At 41.2% G+C, this 22,009-nt stretch overlaps 1 protein-coding gene across 4 annotated transcripts in view; it reads right to left on the bottom strand.

Annotated features, from left to right (window-relative positions):
• Positions 1–22,009, bottom strand: part of BANP (BTG3 associated nuclear protein) — a 123,702-nt gene that overhangs the window by 30,435 nt on the left and 71,258 nt on the right. The gene's annotated exons all lie outside the window — the stretch shown is intronic.

Genomic DNA, 22,009 nt, shown 5'->3' with positions numbered 1-22,009 from the left:
GCAGCTCTAGTGAGAATTGGAAGTACATGGAATCATGGAATATCCTGAGCTGGAATGGATCATTGAGTCCAACTCCTGGCCCTGCACAGGACACCCCAAAATCCCACCCCGTGCCTGAGAGCATTGTCCAAACATGCCTTGAGCTCTGGTGCCATGACCACTGCCCTGGAGAGCCTGTTCAGTGCCCAGCCACCCTCTGGAGGAAGGACCTTTCCCTGATATCCAACCTAAACCTTCTCTGAAACAGGTTAAAACTGACAATCAAGAGGATGTTCCTTTCCAGTACTATCTATTAATTGCAATTAAACTAAATTTAAATACATGTCAAAAATTTATCTGCCACTTGGTCTTAAGTCTCACATGACAAATAAACATCCCTTACATTTACAGTGAAATTTGAATCATGGCCAAATGTCGCCCTCTGACACCTCCTTGCACCAGTAACTGTTTTAGGCTCTTCTTTTTGAACAAGTGACAGAAACTGGGATCATGATGTCGTGCACTGAAACACCCTTTGGATTTACTGTGAGGGTGGTGAGGCCCTGGCACAGGTTGCCCAGAGAAGCTGTAGCTGCCCCATCCCTGGAAGTGTCCAAGGCCAGGTTGGATGGGGCTTGGAGCAACCTGGTCTAGTGGAAGGTGTCTCTGCCCCTGGCAGGAAATGGGCTTTAAGGTCCCTTCATCCCAAACCATTCCATGACTCCATGATTTTAGTTAAAACAAGACTTCTGTTTGTTTATTCTCCTACCTGGAGTTCTTTGCCCATAGGGGCAACATCATCATCCAAAAAAGAAGTTGCATTTGAAGCTGTTGCAATGAAACACAACTGGCCACCAAATGAAACAAAAATGCAAAAATATGAAGGGAGAAAACAAGCTCAGACTTAGATTTATCCTCCTCCTTCTGTGTATTTAACCTACATTCTTCAGGCAGGAAGAGGCTGGATAACAAACTGATTGTCTTTTTGTGTGAATCACCTCCATTCTGGACTTTTTTTCTCTTAGCCTTCTCATAACCTTGCAATCCAATAATGATAAAATTCCAGAGATATTACAGAGATGAGCAGAGCATTTAATTGAAGTGTAGTGCTACAGATATGACATTTCGAATCAGGCCTGGACTTGGCTGCACAGATTCTCTAATACAATAAAAATAGCCTTTTCTTTCCCACATTTTACTATCTGTCTTTGTTTATTCAACCATTCAGCAAACCCAGCTGGATCACAGGCATTGTCATCAAAGAAACATTCTAGGTCAGCCAGAAGTGGATGCCAATTGTCTAAAAATAAATAGAGGCTTTGTCACTGGAGTATAATTTTAAGGCCCCTGTAATGAATAATGGAATCAAAAATCTTTCCAAACAAGTGGGATACACTGATTTCAAGCAGAAAGATTTCACAGTTGCTGTAAGCTCCAGATAACCTAATTTTTAGTTGATTTCAATAAAAATGATACACAGAGGAGCTTGTTAAAAGGTTTGGTGTTGTTTTAAATACTTAAAGAGCTGCAGAATACCCTGGAAGATGAGCCCAGCATTTACCTGTCACACAGACATGGAACTGAAATGCTGTGGGGAACCAATTTCCTACAGGTCACCAAGTGGCAGAACTGGGATCAGATTTCACACTTCCCAGCTCTTATCCCTGATATAATGCACAAATTATTTCCTCTAAGCTAAAAGAAGAGACAAGATAAGCCCACATGGCTTTATCAGCTCAGCCTAATTGCTAAAGATCTTAAAGGAGCTGAACAAGGAGCAGAGCACCTCCAGAAGTCCAAGATGTTGTAACAACCACAGCGTGGCCCTGGAAATATATTGATTTAAAGAAAACACTTAGCTAAATTCCTTCCCAAAAGTTTTTAAAAGCTACTTCCTCAATGGATAAATAGCAAGGTTTTCCAGCTGACATTAAGCCAAGGCTCATCAGCAAAGCCGGGATTTTGTCTCAAGTGCCTGAGGAGTAAAAGATCATGTGGAAACTCATTGTAAACCTGGAAATCAAAGGGAATTTTTGCTCCATTTTCTTTGGTCTTTGCTAAATACTATGTGGAATACTTTCCAATTTTTTCTACCCAGCTCGAGGTGCCCTAAAAACAGGGTGGTGAAGGGAAGATTGACACCCAAAAAGAAGTGGTATTGATATGAACAATCTCCTGAATATTTACTGTCAGTGTGTCGAAGCACCAAAGTTTGAAGCAGAATCACAGAATCCCTAAAGTTGGAAAGCACTTCCAAGATTGAGTCCAACCATCCCCAGCACTGCCACTAACCCATGTCCCCAGGTGCCACATCCACAAGGCTTTTAAATCCCTCCAGGGATGGGGACTCCACCACTGCCCTAGGCAGCTGTGCCAGTGCTTTACAACCCTTTCCACAAGGAAATTTTCCTTGGTATTTAATCTAAACCTCTCTTCCTCCTCTCATCCTGTCCAAAGAACCAGTCCTGTCCAAGTGCCAAGGAAGGCCAAAGATCAGGGTCACTTCCACTGAGTTAGAAATGTTATCATTTCAATTTTTTTAGAAAATACTGGGTTTGCCCCCAATTCCTTCAACTTGCTGGAATGAATCCCACCTGGCAAAATGAATTCAAAAATGAAGAACACCACGAGCATTTTTAAGATTAGAATTTCAGAATCCTTAAGCTACACTCAAGGTACCTCTTTGTTTTCTCCTGTCCCCTCACAAGGGAGGAGGAAGAGGGTGGGAACCTTCCATCTCCAGCTACCCCAGGAGGGCAGGACACTGCCAGAACAGGCTGCACATTGTAAGGGTTCGTGTTTTGTACATAAACTTTTGGAGCAACTCAGTTTTTACAACAATAAAATACTATGTATTAAGGAGCTTCGCAATGCAGGAACAGCCTCAGATTTTTTGTGAACACTTTTAGTTGCTCTACTCCCTCATACCATTAGTGAGGGGACTTTTCATACAGTTCCACTTCACACTGGCAACAAAGGAGCTGAAAAGTAGCAATTTTGGCTTCCTGTCCAACACTCAATGGATTATATGGCATTAAGGAATGGCCTCCATCCCCAAGAACCATAAATTCAAGTCCTAAAACAACAAAGTCTGTCAATATTTCTTTTACAAATCAGTCACTGCATTGATCTTCATTGAATTCGTCGTGTTTTTTGCTTGTTCAGTATTTTGAAATCAGGACAAAAGGTCCAAAGAATGACACAGTAACTGAGTAAGATTCAAGGGAATATAATCCACTGCTTTATGTAAAACCAGGGAATTACTGAACTCACTGCTGGCCTTCTGGCATTGCCTCTGTGAGATATAAACCCCCTTACGCTTTTAGCTTCTGATGTTGCCGTAAAATATTTTAGAAATTATCTTATATCTCTTCAGAAGGAAATCCAATCCTCCATAAGCTGCAGAAATTGTTTAAAATCTAAAGTAAACCATCCCAGACACAAATAATTTTCTTTTCTAATTGGCTGGAACTTCACTGCTCCTTAAAACAACCCCTCCAGTGCTCTAATTCCACAAGTGTTACAACTCAAAAGTTTCTAATGTTTCTCAAAGTGCTCATGATAAAAATAGTCTGGAAAAAAAACCCCAACCTTTCAACGAGTTAAAAAAAAAGGAAGAAAAGGTTTAGCACGTTTTTCTCATCAGGTTGGACCGGAGTTTTCTATTAAAGTTATTCCAAGAGAGAAATGATTCACACTCTCCAAGCTGAAATGCTGAGAAATTTGTGGTATCTTCCATCCTCACCCTGCCCACTCCGATGAGCCTGGAGCAATGGGAATTGGAAGCCACAGGATTGACAGGAACGTGGAGCCAATGCTTCCCAGCCTCCCTAGGAGAACATGTCGGATCCTTGTGACCACAAACTCGCCTTTGTTTACTCTGTTGTGAAATACTTCATATTCTGATCAGTGCTGGGGCTGGAAGAGGCCTAATGAATAAAATGTGCTCCAGAGATAATCCACAGGCTGCCGTGAAGGCAATTCCCTGTAAACATTGATATACAAACCCTGCCCTGAAGATCCAGGAGATAAAGGCTGGCCCAAGTTCCTCGGAGAACAACTTCACAGTGTTAATTGACACAAAACAAGGGAAAACATTTATCAACACCTTTACCTCTTCTGAAGGAAGAAATGAAAGTGCAAGGACTCAATAAACATCATTTTCTCCTCCTGAGGAGACACAGGCAGGCAGCACTCAAAAAGGTGACAAGGTAACACAGGTTGTTCTGCACAGCTGGAAGACTTTACTCCTCCTAAATTAATGGACAATCTGGCCCCGTGGGGTGGTTTTGTGCTCCCCCAGTGCTGACACACTCGCTGGAGCAAAGCTTTGCTGGGCTTTCCTTCCCCACTGGCTCCATGCAGGCACAAAGACTTTCACACCACCTTGCCCAGGTTCCAGCTGCTCCAAGGCCTTGACATCACATCCCCCTTCCAAGTGAGAACTTAGAAACACATTAAAAAGATTTCAAGCCCAACATTAACATCACGTGAAATATTTCCAGTCAAACCTGTGCTTGTTGTTATTTATATCCCAGTCAGGAAAACGCTCGGTGCCACTGCTGGAACCTTCTGGGCTCCCTGGTGCTGCTGAGCTACTGGGGGTTCTCACTGCCTTGGAATTCATCACCTCATCCTACACCCCAGCCTGTTTGAAATGATTTCTGGCAAAATCACCTTCTTTCCTCCTGGAATTCATGCTTTTATCTCCCACTACTGTATATTGTACCTTGCTGGGCTGCCTCTCACACACAACCAAGGGACAAGTCCATGAGACAACCCTGCTCCTTGTAATCCTTTCCTATTGCAGCCCCACATGGTGCCTTTTCCATAAGATAAAACCAGAACCACCATCAGTATGTTGGTCTCTTCAGATCTTTGAGTCCATGCCTGTCAGACACCACTTCCTATGCCACAGAGACATCCTTGTTTTCACTCTTCCCTTGGACAAAACTGCTATTCTGCAATTTTACAGTACCCAGGACAAGGGTTTGCAAGGGTCTGAGGCTACTGGAAAATTCTGGATTACAAAAGATTTAACAATCTCAGTGTGTCTTTTCAAACACTTGTTCTAAACAATACACCTAAAATTTCTGACACGGGCATGGAGTGATAGAACAAGGGGGAATGGCTTGCTACTGCCAGAGGGCAGTTAGGTGGGATATTGGAAAGGAGTTTTTCCCTGTGAGGGTGGGGAGGCCCTGACACAGGTTGCCCAGAGAAGCTGTGGCTGCCCCATCCCTGGAAGTGTTCCAGGCCACGCTGGATGGGGCTTGGAGCAACCTGGTCTAGTGGAAGGTGTCCCTGCCCATGGCAGGGAGTGGACAAGATGATCTGTAAATTCCCTTCCAACCTAAACCATTCCATGAAAACTCTAGTTTTCTACCTCAAATAAAATCTCCTTGAGCCATTACCAGGCCTACTGAACTCACTGGAGATCAGCTGCCTCCTGCTGTAATAGTTTGGAGTATTTTCTGTATGATCCCAAGCTCTGTGGTAGCTCTGGCAGCTCCAGCCACGCTGGGTCTGGATCTGGCCAGGCTTTGCTTGTGTGTAGTTGGTTTTGATCAGGTTGACATGTACTAAATTTAACTCTGGTCTTTGTTCCACTGTGCTTTTGGCAAAAACTCGAGAAACAACGTCTGCAAACACAAAATGTCTCTCAGTTGTGTGTTCCACTGGCTGATCATATATCTGCAGTCAAAACACAACCCTTCTCCTCTGGTGGGACATCACCCATTTGCTCTATTTGGCAATACCAGCACGGCCGAGGCTCAGCTGGACTCTCCCAAGGGATCATGGAAACCTTTCTCACAGCTGCATCAGAGCCAAACCTGCTCCTCCTCCTTTTCCCTGGACTGGTGCATAATTATTTTATAACAATCTCACATCCCAGTCCCTGAGCTCTGGCTCCTGATTACACACAGGAAAAACGTAAAAAGTCAGGAAGTTGAAGCCACTCCTGTCCTGTCACAGTCCTTGGGGCTCCTGTGTTTGATTCTTTGGGGTTTGGGGGGTGCAGGGTGCAGAATTTTTGATTTATAATTATTCCACAAGTTATCTTTATCCATCAGCATTCTTTGGCTGCTGATTCAGACAGTTCCTCACTTAGGAATCTCTTCTGCATCTCTCCCTAGTGTGTCTAGGACAGCACAGGAGTCATAGCTACACCTTCAGTGTGACCTTTTTGCACACTCCATGTTGAGCTTCTCCACATGGGTTACAAACCTATTGCATGGATTTGATGCTCTACATGGAGAGAGCATTTCTTTCTTGTCTCTTTTTTTAAACTTTAAACTCAGCCCCAAGACCTCTTTGGAATGACATGGAAGAGCAGTGCTCCTTCCTTCCTCGCTCTTCCCTCTGCCCCAGGCTCACTCATCTCCAGGCATCATCTTTCCTTCTGCTTCCAGATCTCCCCAGTGCACAAACTGATCCACAACCTTGGCTTTAAACCCCACACCAGCTCCTGCCTTCTCCATGGGGCCCTTCCCAGTGCACCACAACTCCAGAATGTTATTTCTTGCCGTTCCTCCCAGCTGAGAACACATCCAAATATAGTGACAGAGCTGCTGAGGCTCAAAAGAGATTTTTCTAGCACAGAATACAGACAACAAACATGCATCCAGTCAATAAATCCTTCTGGCAGGGAAAACTGTCCCCCTGGGCTGTCCCTTGGCCATCACTGCTCTGTGTGAGCAAAACCAGGCTGTAACACTCAACAGAGCGTCTCTGGGGTTCAACTGAACTCAAATGATAATCTGAAAAAACTGTCTCTTTTAAAGAGATTAAAACACAAATGAAAATATAATTATGCTTTTTAGGGGCTATTGTTGTGACCCTCCTGTCCTGGGGAGGAGGCGGAGCTGCTGGATTCACCAAAATGAAATATTTAACAAATGGGTTTCTGCTCCACTCCAGCTCTCTGAGCCACGTGGTTTGTGGCTCCAGGTCTCTTCTCCTGTGGTATAATTTTCCTTATGCCCAGCAGCCTTCCAGTGCCTAAAAGGGCTCCAAGAGAGCTGGAAAGGGGCTTTGGACAAGGTCATGAAGGGACAGGAAGGGGGAATGGCTTCCCACTGCCAGAGGGCAGGGTTAGATGGGATATTGGGAAGGAACTGTTCCCTGTGAGGGAGGTGAGGCCCTGGCACAGGTTGCCCAGAGAAGCTGTGGCTGCCCCAGCCCTGGAATTGTCCAAGGCCAAGTTGGACAGGGCTTAGAGCAACCTGGTCTAGAGGAAGATGTTGGGGTTGGAACTGTATGAGTTTTAAGGTCCATCCCAACCCAAACCATTCCATGATTCCATGATTTCGTGCCCACAGCAGCAGAGCTGCAGTTGCAGCTTTTACCCCGAACCAAGAGCCTTATTTTGCTGGACAAATTGCTCCTGCTTTGAACAACATTTTGCTTCTGAGGCTCCTCCATCTGATCATTATCACAGTTTGATCTCTTATCATAGAGACAATAAAAAATCCTTTATAATGGAAAAAAGTGGTTCTTGAAGCTTTGATCAGTCACCGGGTTTTCTATGATTTCACCCACTTTTAGCGTCTTTTGTCTTAAAAGCTAAAACTGCATCTTTTCCCTGTATTTCAAATCCAACTGGAATGCAGCTCTGCTCCCATTCCTTTGATCCAATTTCCCACTTACCTTTGTCTTTTAGAGTTAAAAGAAAATGAAGTATCTCAAGTGTGTCCAAAGCAGCTATTCCTGCCCGGCCCTATTCCTTTGTGTTGGGCTCAGTCCATTTTTGTTTAAACTTCCCTGTCCACCTCAGAGATTACATCCAATGCATGTTTTACATCCTCTGCTCTCCCACTGAGGATATTTTCTGTTTTCCTTTCATGCCTTGTACCACATGGAATTCAGCCATCGCAGCAGAGTCTTGAAAAATCCCATGTGCACATTTGTGCTGCTTCTTTTAAAAATTCTGTTTCCTGCTCCAAGTTGGCTTTACAAAAAAACCAACATAACCTTCGCTATGTGTATTTTGTCTCAAAAATTCAGCTTTTAAGCTGAATTATTGCACCTTGCTGGTGAGGGGCACAATTCAGATTTTTCCTGAAATAAGGTTTTGGGAGCTCTCATGTTGCTACCAAGTGAAGCTGTGGAGGATGGATTGATTATATAACAGGACAGGATTGATTTATAATAAAAATATGATATTGAAGTGGTCTCAAACAGCTCAGTTGAAACACCACTAACATGAGAATATCAAACCACCACAAGGAAAATGAGAAGGAAAAATCCCAGTGGTACCTTTGTATTTTCTAATCTTGATTACCACTCACTCCAACACTGATTTTTACATGAAGTCATAACTTGAGATCACATTTATGGTGTTGTGCCAGACCCTTTGTCCTTCAGCTGCTCTGGGATAAAAGGTTTTACCTGGAATCCCCACAGGATCGAGTTGCCCAAATCCCTCTGAATTTGAGAAAGGCTTTGAGGTCTTTGAAAACCATTCCCCAAAAGTGGCACCAGTGTATTTCAGAGGCATTAACACAGTTTATCCATGAAGTCTGAGCTAAAAGCACGATCCAGGGGAAATGTGAGGCCAGGCAGGAGCCTTTGATGGGGTATGAGAACACAGACCAGGGAAACCAAAGCACAGCCAAAATATAAAGATTTTTAAGGAGTCAAACTTTTCCTGGAGCAACCCAAGAAAAAAGATGCCAAAGACTCTCCTGAGGGAAGAACAAGCCCCTGATTAAATGTATGGATGACTACTGTAAATAAAATGTAGGAGAGAAAGTCTAGTTTTTGGCCTAAAAAGAGCAGCTCAGAAATGCATCGAAGGACAAAACCCAAAGTTTTATTTAAGCAGAATCTCCAGACAGTTCTATATAATCCTGAGAACAGAAGACTCATTTTTGACCTGGTTTTCCACAGGTAAAACAACCCCAGCATGAAAATAATTCTACAACAACTTTAATGTTTCCAGCTCACACCGAATGAAATATTGGAGTCTCAGAAAGTCTGTGCAAAAACTGAGCCTGGGTTCTGTCAAGCCCAAAAAACTCTGTGAACTCTCCAAAACAAAGGCTCCTGCTACCTGTCAGCACTGATCCCAAAGCACAGAAAGAAGGCCTGGGCTTCTTGTGATCCAAACTCCTCTAAAAGAGGCATCTGGGGCCTCCATTTCAGTGAGTTCCCTCTTCAACTCTTACATAATTCTTGAGGCATCAGACCTTAAAAGACATGTTATAACTCTTCCATGATTTAAAACAGAGATTTGATGTGAAATGTTGCCTTGTGTCCGTCAATTTTTAGGAGGGTGAAGGAAATAATTAACACTGAAAAGTCTCAGCAATGAAGAGAAGGGCAAACAACAGGAACAAAACCATCTGTGCTGCAAACTTCTACATGAGGACAAATTTCTTTTGGGATTCAGATACCAAAATTCTCTTCTAGCCACATATATATATACAAAAAAAATATATATGAAATATAAATATATGTTATATATTTATCATTTTAGAGGTGTATATATATAAATATATATATTTAAGTGTTACATATTTCCTCTGTATTTTCTAATGGAGGAAGCCCAATTTTCTTTGAGAGCTGGTTTGAACCACGATGTAGGTGAAGATTTAACTGCATAGGAAGCACAGTCCATGTGTTTCCAAAATATCCCAGCCAGGATCATCTCCCTTGCCTTGGGATGCTCCAGAATCCCACCCTGTGTTAACCTCCAGCCCTTGTTTTATAAGGAAATTGTAAAACTTTGCTCACTGAAACAAAATACTTCCTTCACAATCTTTCTGAGAAAACCCAGAGCTCCCAAATACTCCTTGGAATTGTTCTTTTCATTCCTTGCAATACTGATTGGAAAAAAATAATGGGAAGTGTTCCTTCCAAGCTTTCCCTTCTCATCTTATCTATGGACTGACATCTTTGCACTGTCCAGAATTGCAGAGATGAAGGAAAAAGTTGAATTTTAAAGCAATTTTCTCTCAGAATAGATCTAAAAATGCCACATGTGAGCCCACCTGCACCCCACCTACTCTTAATTCCATGGGAATAAGGAGCACGTATGTCAGGAAAATTGAACACAGATAACTTTTTGCCTGTCCTGGATCATTCCTTCCAGTGGGATGTTCTGGACAGATAATGTCAGATCCACCATAAAAATTAATGGACCATAAAACCAAACACATCAGTCTCCCAGGCAGCTGCTCCCTCAGTATGTGCAAGTTTATTCTCTTTTAAAAGATGATTCTAAAGCAGATTGGATTTAATTTTAAATTATTTTTTAACACTGAAAATTATAGTTTCTTAATAATAATGTCTAAATTTTATTTAATTACTTAATTAAAACTTGATTTAAATGTAAATAAATTTAATTTTTAAGAAATAAATTTTAAATCTGTGTTGAAAGCAACTCAAGGGTTTTTATTTCATTCACTTTGCACCAATTTTTGCTTTAATAATAATAATTACAGGCCAAAGGCAAACAGATGGCAAAGCAAGTTACCATTTTAATAGAATGTTTTACTTGAAACGGAAAACAATTCTCAACAAATTCAACATTTGGAATTAATCTGGGATTTGTAGGAATTCAGAAAAAATCCACAAGAAATGTCAGTTCTTGTACTGACATCAAGGTCTGGCTTAATAAAACTCAACCCAATTAAGTGCAATGGCTCAGGAATGTGACTTTTAAGTCCTTTTGCTTGATCATTAATGTTTGGAAATGCTTGGAATAAGGGCTGCTGGATGCCCCTGTGCCAGAGCAGGATGGGAGCTGGGGAAAACCAACTTGTCATTTGTGTTTTGCCAGTCTAAGCAAAACAAATTTAAAGAAATACTATTAATTTCTAGGGAATAATTTAAATTTCTTTATGAATTATAGCTCCCTTTCTTACAATTATGCACAATCCACATTTTAAAGGATTTGAGTTTTTCCTTACAGGGAATTCTAAAGAGAAAACAATACATATTTTTCCGGAAATGTCAATTATTTAAGGAACAAAACAATGAGGAAGGTCAAAATCTCCCTCAGTCCATGTCGCCAAAGTCTGGGAAGCTGGATTCCACTGTTACAATTTTACAATTTATATCGATTTTAGACATGAGGCTGAAAGGAAAAGCTTTTCTACTTGATATTTCAGGTAGGGAAAAGATAAATTAAAAATAAATACTTATGAAAAAATCTGGCTTAGTCTGATGTGACAGAACAGGAAAAAAGATTAAAACTCTGTTAAAAACAGGGAATGTTGGTGCTTCACTGTGGAAAACTCTGGCTTTGTAAGGATGTCATTCCTTATTCAATAACCAAGTCAGTGTTGGTTTACTGTCATCAGTGAGACAAATTTCTGCTTTTTTAAAGATTAGGGACAGATTTTTGAAGAAATCGAGTTTGACGCAATCTCCAAATCTATTCCAGTGTCTTCCCATAACAATGACCAAGACATTATTCAATGCATGGAAAACTGAAGCACCTGTGGATCTTCAACAAAATAATCCAGGAAGGCCCAGATATTGCTAAGCCAAGACCTGAACTTCAAAGCAAGACATCTAAATTCAAGTTTTCCAAAGGAAATGTCTAATGAAGACATTTGCAACTGATTTACCTAGAAAATATTCTTGTATAATGATATTTTCCAAAAGAACATAAGAAAGTGACTCCTGAACAGTTTTAGCTGCTCATTTGTAGGTCAATCATCCAGGGTCCTGGATTTCCAGCATTCAGAATTCTGGATTTCCTCAGCTGCTACTTCTCTACTCCAGATAAAGTACATGGAGCCAAATGAAAATGATTTTAATTTGGAAAATCTCCACAGAAGATGAAAAGCCCCCACGTTTCTAAACTGACAGAAATGGCCCTGCAATACAATCATGGAGCTCCTGAGTGATTTTTGGTCCGTCTTAAAGTCCAGTGTTGGACTAAATGGCCTCCAAATCCTGACAAATCTCTTCACATCACTTGGAAAAGAATGTGGCCAATGACAAATGTTTCTGACAGCTCCATTCCCATTACAGAAGTCCAAGTCATATTTGGTTTAATTCAGAACAGATGATCTACTGATCACTCCTTTCTTCAGCTTTCAGACAGTGCCTCTGACACATCACCACCGACCAGGAAAACACACACCAGAGTCCAACCATGTGGTGTTTGCCCACGTGGCTTTGGAGATCACATCCTGTTCTCTGGGAGAGCACACAGAGGCAGAACTGTCCTTCCTTTGGGTGACTTCACACGGAAGGGACCCCCTCAGACATTCACAGAATGGTTATCACAGCAAAAATTTATCCTCACTGTTCTGGCACAGCTCTGATGTAACATCTAGACTTGTTCTCCTCTCTCTGCCCTTACAACCCATTTCTGCTGTCTGACATCCTTTTTATGGATTGACCTACTATGAACAAACCTCGCAGGAAAACATGATCCCATCAAAGTTACCCCCAACAGTCCCTGTGCCATTGTTGAAACACTGTCATTCACTTCTCAGAGCAAGGTCTCTGGGTCAGCCCAACTTTTTCCTCTCTACCCAGACAACTCCTTTGTTCGCACTTCCCAGATGTCCTGGCCTTGAACTGAACTCTGTTGAAGAAAAACACAAAGATCAAAAATCTCCCAGCACAGTTCCAGAACTGAGAAGTCCTGAGCAGTGTTTTTTCTTTGTTTGCTGTTCCATCTCCTGGCACCACCAACATTGGCCTCCAACTGAATTCCATCCATCACAAACCACACACAAACTGAATGCAAGATGGGAGGGATTTGAGTCATGGAATGGTTTGAGTTGGAAGGGATCTTCAAGCTCATCTTGTTCCACCCCCTGCCATGGGCAGGGACACCTTCCACTATCCCAGGTTGCTCCAAGCCCCGTCCAACCTGGCCTTGGACACTTCCAGGGATGGGGCAGCCACAGCTTCTCTGGGCAACCTGTGCCAGGGCCTCACCACCCTCACAGGGAAGGATTCCTTCCTAATATCCCATCTAACCCTGCCCTCCGGCAGCGGGAATCATTCCCCCTTGTCCTGTCAGTCTAGGCCCTTGTCCAAAGTCCCTCTCCAGCCTTTTTGAGGATGGTACCTCTCCTGCGTGATTCCTGTGGGATGAGATCCCTCATGGCCAGTGTCACCCCAACCCATAACAAACAGTTAACTAGAAACCCCACTAACATGATAAGTAACACCATTCCAATACTTCCTCCTGGTGAACTCCGTGACACTTCTGCTGCTCAACGCAAATATTTAGCAACATTCCAGCAGAATGGAATGACATATTTTAGGAGTAAAAATAGTTGTAAAAAAAAAAAAAAATTAAGCAATTTATAAACCAGATTCATTCATAATCAACCCTGGTTGGAGCCCAGAGTTTGTATCAAAGGAAAAGACTATCTCTGTGTGAAGGAGTTTTGCTTCCAGCCCAGGCAGGAACTGATAGATCCAACTGGATAATTGATGGAGTCAGGATACAACAACTAATCCCAGCAGACTGGATCAAATCAAGTGAAGCAAGTTTATCATTTCAAATACTTACTCCACAAAGAATTATGTTGTTCACAGAGCACTAAAGAAACGGCCACGGCCGATGGTTTTCCGAACAGACTTTCCAAGTGTTACTCAGAGTAATACACTGATGTGCTCTGAATAAAGGAAATCTACCTCAGCTAATTAAAATAGAGCAGAAATTAAAACTGTGCTGTTGATGTGGAATTTTAATGTCTAAATTAAGCAACAAGGTGGTCACCTTGTAGTGGTTTTTTTTAATATGGTGTGTTCCAACCAGCACAGGAATCTCAAATTTAGGATCTCTGATCATTGTTATTCAATTTATTAGAATTTATTAGATTAAATTTTTTTATTCCCTCAGCAAGTTTGAAATATTTTAAGGATTCTGGAAAATTGGCCTGAAAATAAAGCTGAACTACGGAAAGGATTAAATATATGAACAACAGACAAAAGTCAACCAGTTGGTCAAATCACACTTTGTTTAACATTAACTTGTTAAAACCCTGAAAACTCTCTCTAAATCACACAGGTTTTCTTCTACAAATATAAACTTATTCTTAAGCTGAGCCACTGTGGTTGAAATTTTAAAAGGAGTGGGTTTGGTGCCCCAAACTTGGTCAGAAGCAACTGTTTTAACAGAGGGGAGACAAAAAAGAGGAGCCATTTCCCAATTTCATATACTTCAACTGGTCTCAAAAGGTTTCCAAAAGCCTTGACCACCATTTGGGAACTACTCCAAAATTCCATTTATCATTTAACCCAGACAAGTAATCTGGAAACAGGTTTAAGTCATCAAGATTTACTATCCAGCTTAACAGAGAGGGAAGATTCATTAAGTTAATGGCCTAAATTATGCACCTGCCATTAAGTGACCTGATCTCACCTACATGTCATTTGGGTTTTCCTGGGGATGAAGGGAGATCTCTCCACAATGAACAGCTCAGGCTCTGCCAGGAGCAAGTGGTTGGTCCCAGCCATGGATTTCAGGATTTCAGTGAACCCAGTGTCAACCCATCCTGGGCACTGACAGCCCAACAGTACCAATCACTGAGGTTGGAAAAGACCTCCAGGATCGAGTCCAACCTGTGACCAATCCCCACCTTGTCACCCAGCCCAGAGCACTGAGTGCTACATCCAGTGCCCACCTCCCTGGGCAGCCCCTTCCAGGGCCTGACAGCTCTTTCCAGGAAGAAATTCCTCCTCATGTCCAACCTGAACCTCCCCTGGCACAGCTGGAGGCCGTTTCCTCTGGTCCTGTCCCTTGTTCCCCAGGAGCAGAGCCGGACCCCCCTGGCTCCATCCTCCCACCAGGGAGTTGCAGAGAGAGAGAAGGTCCCCCCTGAGCCTCCTTTTCTCCAGGTTAAACATTTCCCAGATCCTTCCTGGGCTGGAATGTGTAACATGGAGCAGTGATTCCTGAGCATATGATGAAACCTCCCTAATATCTGAAATAACCAAGGTGGCACTGCTGGAGCCCAGGCAGAGAACAGGGATGGGCTGAGGGCAAACCTGCAGCACAAACAGGGCTCACATCACATGATGAGAAAAATCATAAATGAAGAGTACTAAAAAGAATAAACAAAACAAAAAAGAAATGATTTCTCTAGATTAGCCCAGCAAGATAGCTTTGTGATCACTGCTATTCTACAAGCTGAGATTTTATTACCAAAATCTCTAATAAGAGGCAGCTTAGACCTCTGCCTTCTATCAAGGTGGAGAAAATTATTTTTCCTTATATTTAAAAGATTATCATTTCGTATCTCATCTCTTCTTATTAAGTTTACAGCAATATTAAAACAAGATTTGGGTGAATAAAGAACATAATATACTCCAAAATAGAGCACATATTCTTTGGAGCATTATAAATGCTCCTGTCTGCTTGAATGGAATTTTAATGGAACAACCCACCTTCTTAGGAGAAAAATAAAAAAAAAAAAGATGACAGAAAATATTATCCTTTTCCAAAACCTTAATTAAACAATCTTGCTTTACAACTACCACAGATCACTCGAAGAACTGAGGGACTGTATCAAAGAAATAACTGCAAGAGATTAACAAATCACCTCTATTAATTCTTTCCACCAGTCAGAAGGTTTTTACAAATGGAAAGAAGTAATTTAAGGGGTGGAAAAAAAATCCTAATTCATATCAGTATTAAAATAAAGGCTGATTTTACTGTCTCTCTGGACATTTTGCTACTTTTGATCAGCAAGGCAAAGAAAAACAAGTCTGTGGTGTGAGAAAGGTATCAGTGAAAGGCTCCATCATCCAGAGACCCATTGAACTGGGAATGGGGAATTCTGAGCAGGAGACAGAAATAGTTGCCTGACATAATGTCTAAATCTCGAGGAGCACTAGGAAAAAGCCTCTGCTGCAAACACAGCCATATATTCTGTGCTCACAGCCAAGGAGCTGCTGGAATTCACTGTTTGCTCCCAAAGCAAATCTTCACCCGCGTCACTGCAGGGCTGAAAGGGGCACATTTGATCCTGTTATTATTGGGAAGCTGTTCCTTTATTGTCACACTTTGCCAAAAGCAGAAGTGACAAAAAAAAATACCATAAATATGAGATTTTGCTGCTGGAGACTTTGCTTACCTTTGCCTTCAGCAGAGATTGCTTTTTTCAGCATATAAAGACAAAAAAACCCCAAACCACTGTGTTGATGGATGAGAGTTAATAATAATTAGTAGATAAGGAAAAATTTCTTAAACAAGTTGAACTGAAAGGCACCTGCAAACTTTCTCACATGTCACCTCTTAGGTGCTACACTGAGATCTTGGATAGGACAAAGCATTATCATAATAAAATTAAAGGCATCAAAATTACAGCTGCTCTAAGACAAGATCAAGGACTTCACATAAAAGCAGAGCAAACTCCAGCAAGTAACAATCACATAGTGACAGGTGGGGAATTCAATATAAAACTGAGCATTTTCCAAGGAGATCTTTGTTCTTTTACTGAATAGTAAACCAAAAATGGCTTTATAAACCTCAGACCCAAAAAGCCTCAGTGAACTTTAGTGGACACAGAACAAGGGCAGCCTTGCCCATAATTTCCTATATTCACATTTTAAACTGCAGATTAACAACAATTAATGACCTTTGATGACTAAAACATATAAATATCTCCACAGCAAACCCTAAGTACACTAAACCAACTTCATATCTGCTTTATCACCAGAGTAGCAACTCCTTTCTTCTGCTCCTGATAATCCTGTTCCCTTCTTCCCTGTTTCCTTCCTTTCCCACAAACCCATCTAAATTCTGCCCTTAATCTACATATCAAACACACATATATACACATTTATATACATATAAACTAAACATTTTATTACATCTTTTTAGTTAGCAAAAGTTATCACAAATTTTCCTTATAATACTAATATTAATTTTTTCAGAGATATTTTATATTTTACTGATCATCAAGTAGCAGGTTTTTCCCTTAAGCTTTTTTTAACCCATACATATCTGTAAGTTTTAGGGCACTTCACCGCTTTAAAATGAAATTTCTCCATTTTCTTTTGCTAAAATACCACCTTCTTTAGCAAACTAAGTTTTCAGACTAAGAGTGTTGTGGTTTCGACGAACTACTTTGAGGAAGGAAGTGGAGACACCTCTTGTATGAAACACCAAATTAAAGAGGATGTGCACAAAAATCTTGTCATTAAAATGCTTCTACTTAAATATAATTAAGTATTTAACCACTCTTACTTTATCATAAATAGTGTTGCCATAAAAACTCTGTGTTTCCACAAAGACACCGTGATTTTACCTGAAATTTCCACAAAACAAATGTTGTTTCCAAACAATTCTTTCAATTTTTGCTCCTAAAAACAGGCTCAGACCTCCAAGACTTCAGTAGAATTTAGTACAATTATTGAGGAAGTCTCAGTCAGAACTAATCATTTATTTTTTTCCAAACCCAATCAAGGAGCTTTTAGGTTCCAGCTGAATGATATTGTAGTTTTAATTTGATTATTGTTCTTCTGACAGTCATTTTTCTGTTTATGTTATTCCGATAATAAAAAAAATATTGGAATTAATAGAACTCAAAGCCTTTCCAATCCTTCCTCTCTCTCCCAGCTCCACAAGCACAAAGACTCTCACTCAGACGTTCTCTGTCCCTGCAAAAAATACTTTCCAGGGGTGACTTCGGAGCAGTTCCTTTCTCCCACTTCGATTTCCTCCTCATTCCTTCCAGCTTCAGCAAATAGCTCAGAATCATCTTAATTCTACTGCCCTCTACTGCTGATAAATCAGGGATAGGGAAAAAACTTCCTACATTGTGTTAATTATTGCCTGAGCAACTTGAATAAAGAATTTTAGCATATTTAAATCTAGAACTTTTTAATTAAATGCATGATATGAAAATTACAAATTGCAGAAGATGATTCTTTTCTCTGTCTTGGATAATATATTATAATTGAAGTGGTTAATATTGATAGAAACTACAAGATCTATTCCAAAGGCAATTAAAAAGCATACTCAGAAAATATATGTTTCTTTCCCAAAAAAATGACATCTGGAAAATGCACAAACAAAACAGAGCAGCAGCCAAGTTATTATGGAAATGTCAACAACATTTTTGTTTGTATAAGTGAAAATTATAACTGAGTTATGGATTCAATTTGACCTTAAAAAACGTGGTGCCCTCACCACAAAATTGTGAATGTCTCAATAATGATCAGGGACGTAAACAGAGAGACAAAAGCCAGATGTCAGTGTTGGTTTTGACTGTCCCACAGGTTTGTGGAGAATTTGCAAGGGGCTGCCAAGGCAGGTTTGGAATCACCATCCCTGGAGGTGTCCAAGGAAGGCCTGGATGTGGCACTCGGTGCTCTGGGCTGGGTGACAAGGTGAGGATCGGTCACAGGTTGGACTTGATGGTCTTCGAGCTCTTTTCCACCCTCAGTGATTCCAGGATCTGTGATTTCCTCAACAAACCAACCTGTTTTCATTTCAATTTGATCCAGTCACAAATAAGATTCACTGGATTTTACGTGGGATTACCAGGATAGGGTTTTTTTCCCTCTGAACATTTGGAACCATTTCTTCCCCTTCTCCAGCCCTGCCAGATTTCTTGCCCTTCCCAAGACTCTAGTAGAGCCCAGGTCCAGGACAGATGTTTCAGACAGAGATGATGAGGTTGTTTCTCCTCCTGAGCTCCACCACAGGCTCTGTGGGGGTTAACCCAGACCTGCCCCAGACCCAGCTCCAACTCCTCCCAGGGCAGCACAGACAAACCCTGGTTGATCCATCCATCTCTCTATCCCAGCCTTCCAGGCCCAACCTCCCACCCTCAACTCTGCTCTATTTTCTCCATCACAAGCAGCTTTCCGAGGATATCTTTCCCAGTCATGGATCTGCTCTCCTACAATCGTTCCACACATGAGGATGCTTTCCCTCCTCCACAGTCTGAACCCTCCCAGCCCTTGGAGCTGCTGTAAAGCTCAGAGCATCAAGCTCAGAGGAGAAGGTCAGGAGAAGATAAAACAATCCCTGCTCCATTCAAATTCCTCAGTAAACAGCAGGAAAACCCGTAGGAACCAGATCCCCTCCCTCTCTCTGTACCTATAACTCAGCAGTTACTCAGGGATCTCACTGCACTTCTTTGACCACAAACTTCCCTGGGACAGACTTTTGTCTACAATTATATAAAATGCCAATTCTGCACATTTATTTCCTATACACATAGATTCCACAAAAGCAGTTTACACTGATTGTTTTTTTCCTACATGCTCCTTTCTCCTGAGTTCTCCCGCTTTTTCTACCTTACCTACAGATCCTGCTCCAAGTGAACTAAATGCTGCAATTCCTGTTAATTTTTCAGTTACTCAGCAGGACAAATTGTCAGCTCCCCGGAATACGAACAATCCTATTTGAGATTTTAAAGTACATTAACTTTTCAATTTAAGAACTAAGGCTATTAGTTGAAGACCATTTCCCTGGTGTCATTTTAATTAATGCCTAAATTGGAGAAACACTGGTCGGGAGACGAACAAAATGTCTGAAATGCAGGATCAAGGAATGGCCTTGGAATTGTCCTGTTCTACCTCTTTATATCCCTAACTTTGAACACTGTGGCAACACCTCACCTTGCGCAGGACACACACCGAACATCTCCTGGGATGTTCCAAGGAAGAAAAGGATGGAGTTAGGAAGAAAGGAAGGCAGGTAATCAGAGTAGACAAATTAGAAAACTTCTGGTAATTCATAAGGATCAAATGCAAAGCCCAAAAAATTCCCACTACTCCGAGGTTTCGAGTGTTGGTTAATATAAAGTCTAATTATTTTTGCAGTTTGGTATTTTTATTAAACGTGCACTGAAATATGAAACTCCCAGCTAATAGAACACATGTGGAGGTAGACAGAGCTCCTTTTGGAGTGATTTCATTATTCCATGGACAGTGATGCCAGAAAAATAAAATCTAAGTTCAGTGCAACTACCAGGACAGACAAAGGGGGGGGAAAGTTAAAATCAAAGCGCAGAATTGTGCAGAGAAGCCAGGATTTAGTACCTGAACATCTGTGTCACCTTGGGGATTTTCCTGATAAAATTTCATGGTACATTAATGCCATTTTATGCCTTAGTTCACATGGAGTTTATAAATCTATGCTTTGCAGCCCCAGCTTCTTGTAAACCTTTCACTTGTGGTTGAGAGCAAAAAGCTCCATCAGCAGCAGGACCAAACCTCACCTGGGCAGAGGGAGCATCCTACACCTGCTCAGTGCACAGAATACATGGAAAACAGCAGCCTGACATGAATTTTCAAGGGGAATATTTAGGATCCAAGCTAAGATTTAGTGCCACTGATAAGTATATATTAATCAGCTTAAAACACTCAGTAAGTGCCACGATATTCCTTGTTATCAATATCCCCCAGAGTCCCTTGGCTGGTGCATTAAAGTTCAAAACATGCAAGGAAAAGCCAATTTCCTGAAAAATAATGGACAGGTTGGAAAACTACAGGAGTTTTTCTTTGATCCCAGGTCCTGAACAGCTACTGGAAGGTCCTGCCTCAAGTTACCCTGCCCCAGATCCCTGACAGGTTTTTGTGCTCTTATCCTGCTCCCAGTGCCAAGGAAAATGGCTTAGTTTCAACTCCCCTTCTTCAACCACAAGCAGAGTTTAGTTTAACTCCTTATCCTTTGCAGTTTTAGGAGCTCAGATAAACAAAGATCAGCTGATGAGCAGAAGCCACAGAGCTAGTGTAGCACAGGGATCATGTGAGTGCTGCTCACCCACTTCAGAGCCCAAACTGCTGATGAAGCTTTCAATAATTAATGCAGGAGGGAGCTAAAAATCCCCTAAATATTTGCTTGCTCCTATTTTATGGTCCACTGAAAAATAACCAGTTTCCAGCAAATCCTTTTGGAGGAGTTTGAGGATTCCTGGGAATTTGCAGAGCCACCAGTTGAAGTGTGACAATACCTGGCTGGTGACGCTCAAGACACAAAATGCAGCTGAGTGTAGGAAATAAAAACAAAAAACCAGCACTTCACTATTTGTTTCGTCAAGGAAAGTTTAAAAGCAGAGCTCAGAGCACAGTTAATTAAAAAAAAAACAGAAAAACTGGATGTTAAAGTGACTTTCTACATACACATGTACAGCCAACAACCACTTAGGCAGAACCAAGATTATCCCAAATATATATACTGTGTGATAGTGCAGATATAGATAACATGATGTTGATTTAAACAAAAAAAGGGCAATTAATCATGGTTTTCTTCCCTATCTGGTGTGCTCTCACACATTCTAACAATACACATATATCCATATATATGCACAGGCACACAAATTTACACATGAATAGATATTTCAAGGAGAAAAATAAAGCTATTAGGTTTTAATTAAAAGTAAATTCAACTTAATCTACATGCCTCACTCAGAGAGACATAAAACCACCCAATATTTGTCTTGTAAGAAGGTGCAATTTGGGCAGCAATATTTCACCATGAAAGAAAAAAGAACAATAAGCACTAAACCAAAAGTTCTGACACACAGGAAAAATCACCTTCCCCAGTCTCACTTCTGCAGAAGTACTGCTGATGAAAATCTCAGTAAAGAAGACTTAAAAGTGGTTAATTTTGCTGTTTTTAAACCCCCACACAAATCCTGTATGTGGTCAAAAGTTCAGAGTGTTGGGAGCTTCCCTGAGTTCCAAACCTTCCTGATGTCAGATTGTTCAATGCAGGGCAGGACTCGAGTTCTCCCCAGATGTCTCACAACTTATTCATATTCAACACACCAAAAAAATCCATAGCAAGTGGCCTGGCTTGAAAGCTTCTCACAGGAAGGTTTTTGTGCTGTGGGTATTTTAAGAGAGCTCAACATTCAGGAAAGTGTGTCTGAGATCAAATGGGAGCAATTTTGCTGCGACCTGACATGGAAATTCTACTAATTTAGCCCTTCAGTGACTCAGCACTCCAAGTAAAAGCTGCTTTTTCTTCTCTGATGTGTGCATAAGCACCTAATAAAGCCATTTTATCAGCAAGAACAAAAGCAGATGGGAAAGATCTGTTTCCCAAGCCTCTCCATGTAATGAAAAAAAGAACTGCTTAAAA

The sequence above is a fragment of the Chiroxiphia lanceolata genome, chromosome 13 (genome assembly GCF_009829145.1).
Source record: "Chiroxiphia lanceolata isolate bChiLan1 chromosome 13, bChiLan1.pri, whole genome shotgun sequence".
In the NCBI taxonomy this organism is placed as follows: domain Eukaryota; kingdom Metazoa; phylum Chordata; class Aves; order Passeriformes; family Pipridae; genus Chiroxiphia; species Chiroxiphia lanceolata.
Note: the sequence above shows the minus strand (reverse complement) of the source record. Positions and strands in the feature narration are given on the sequence as shown.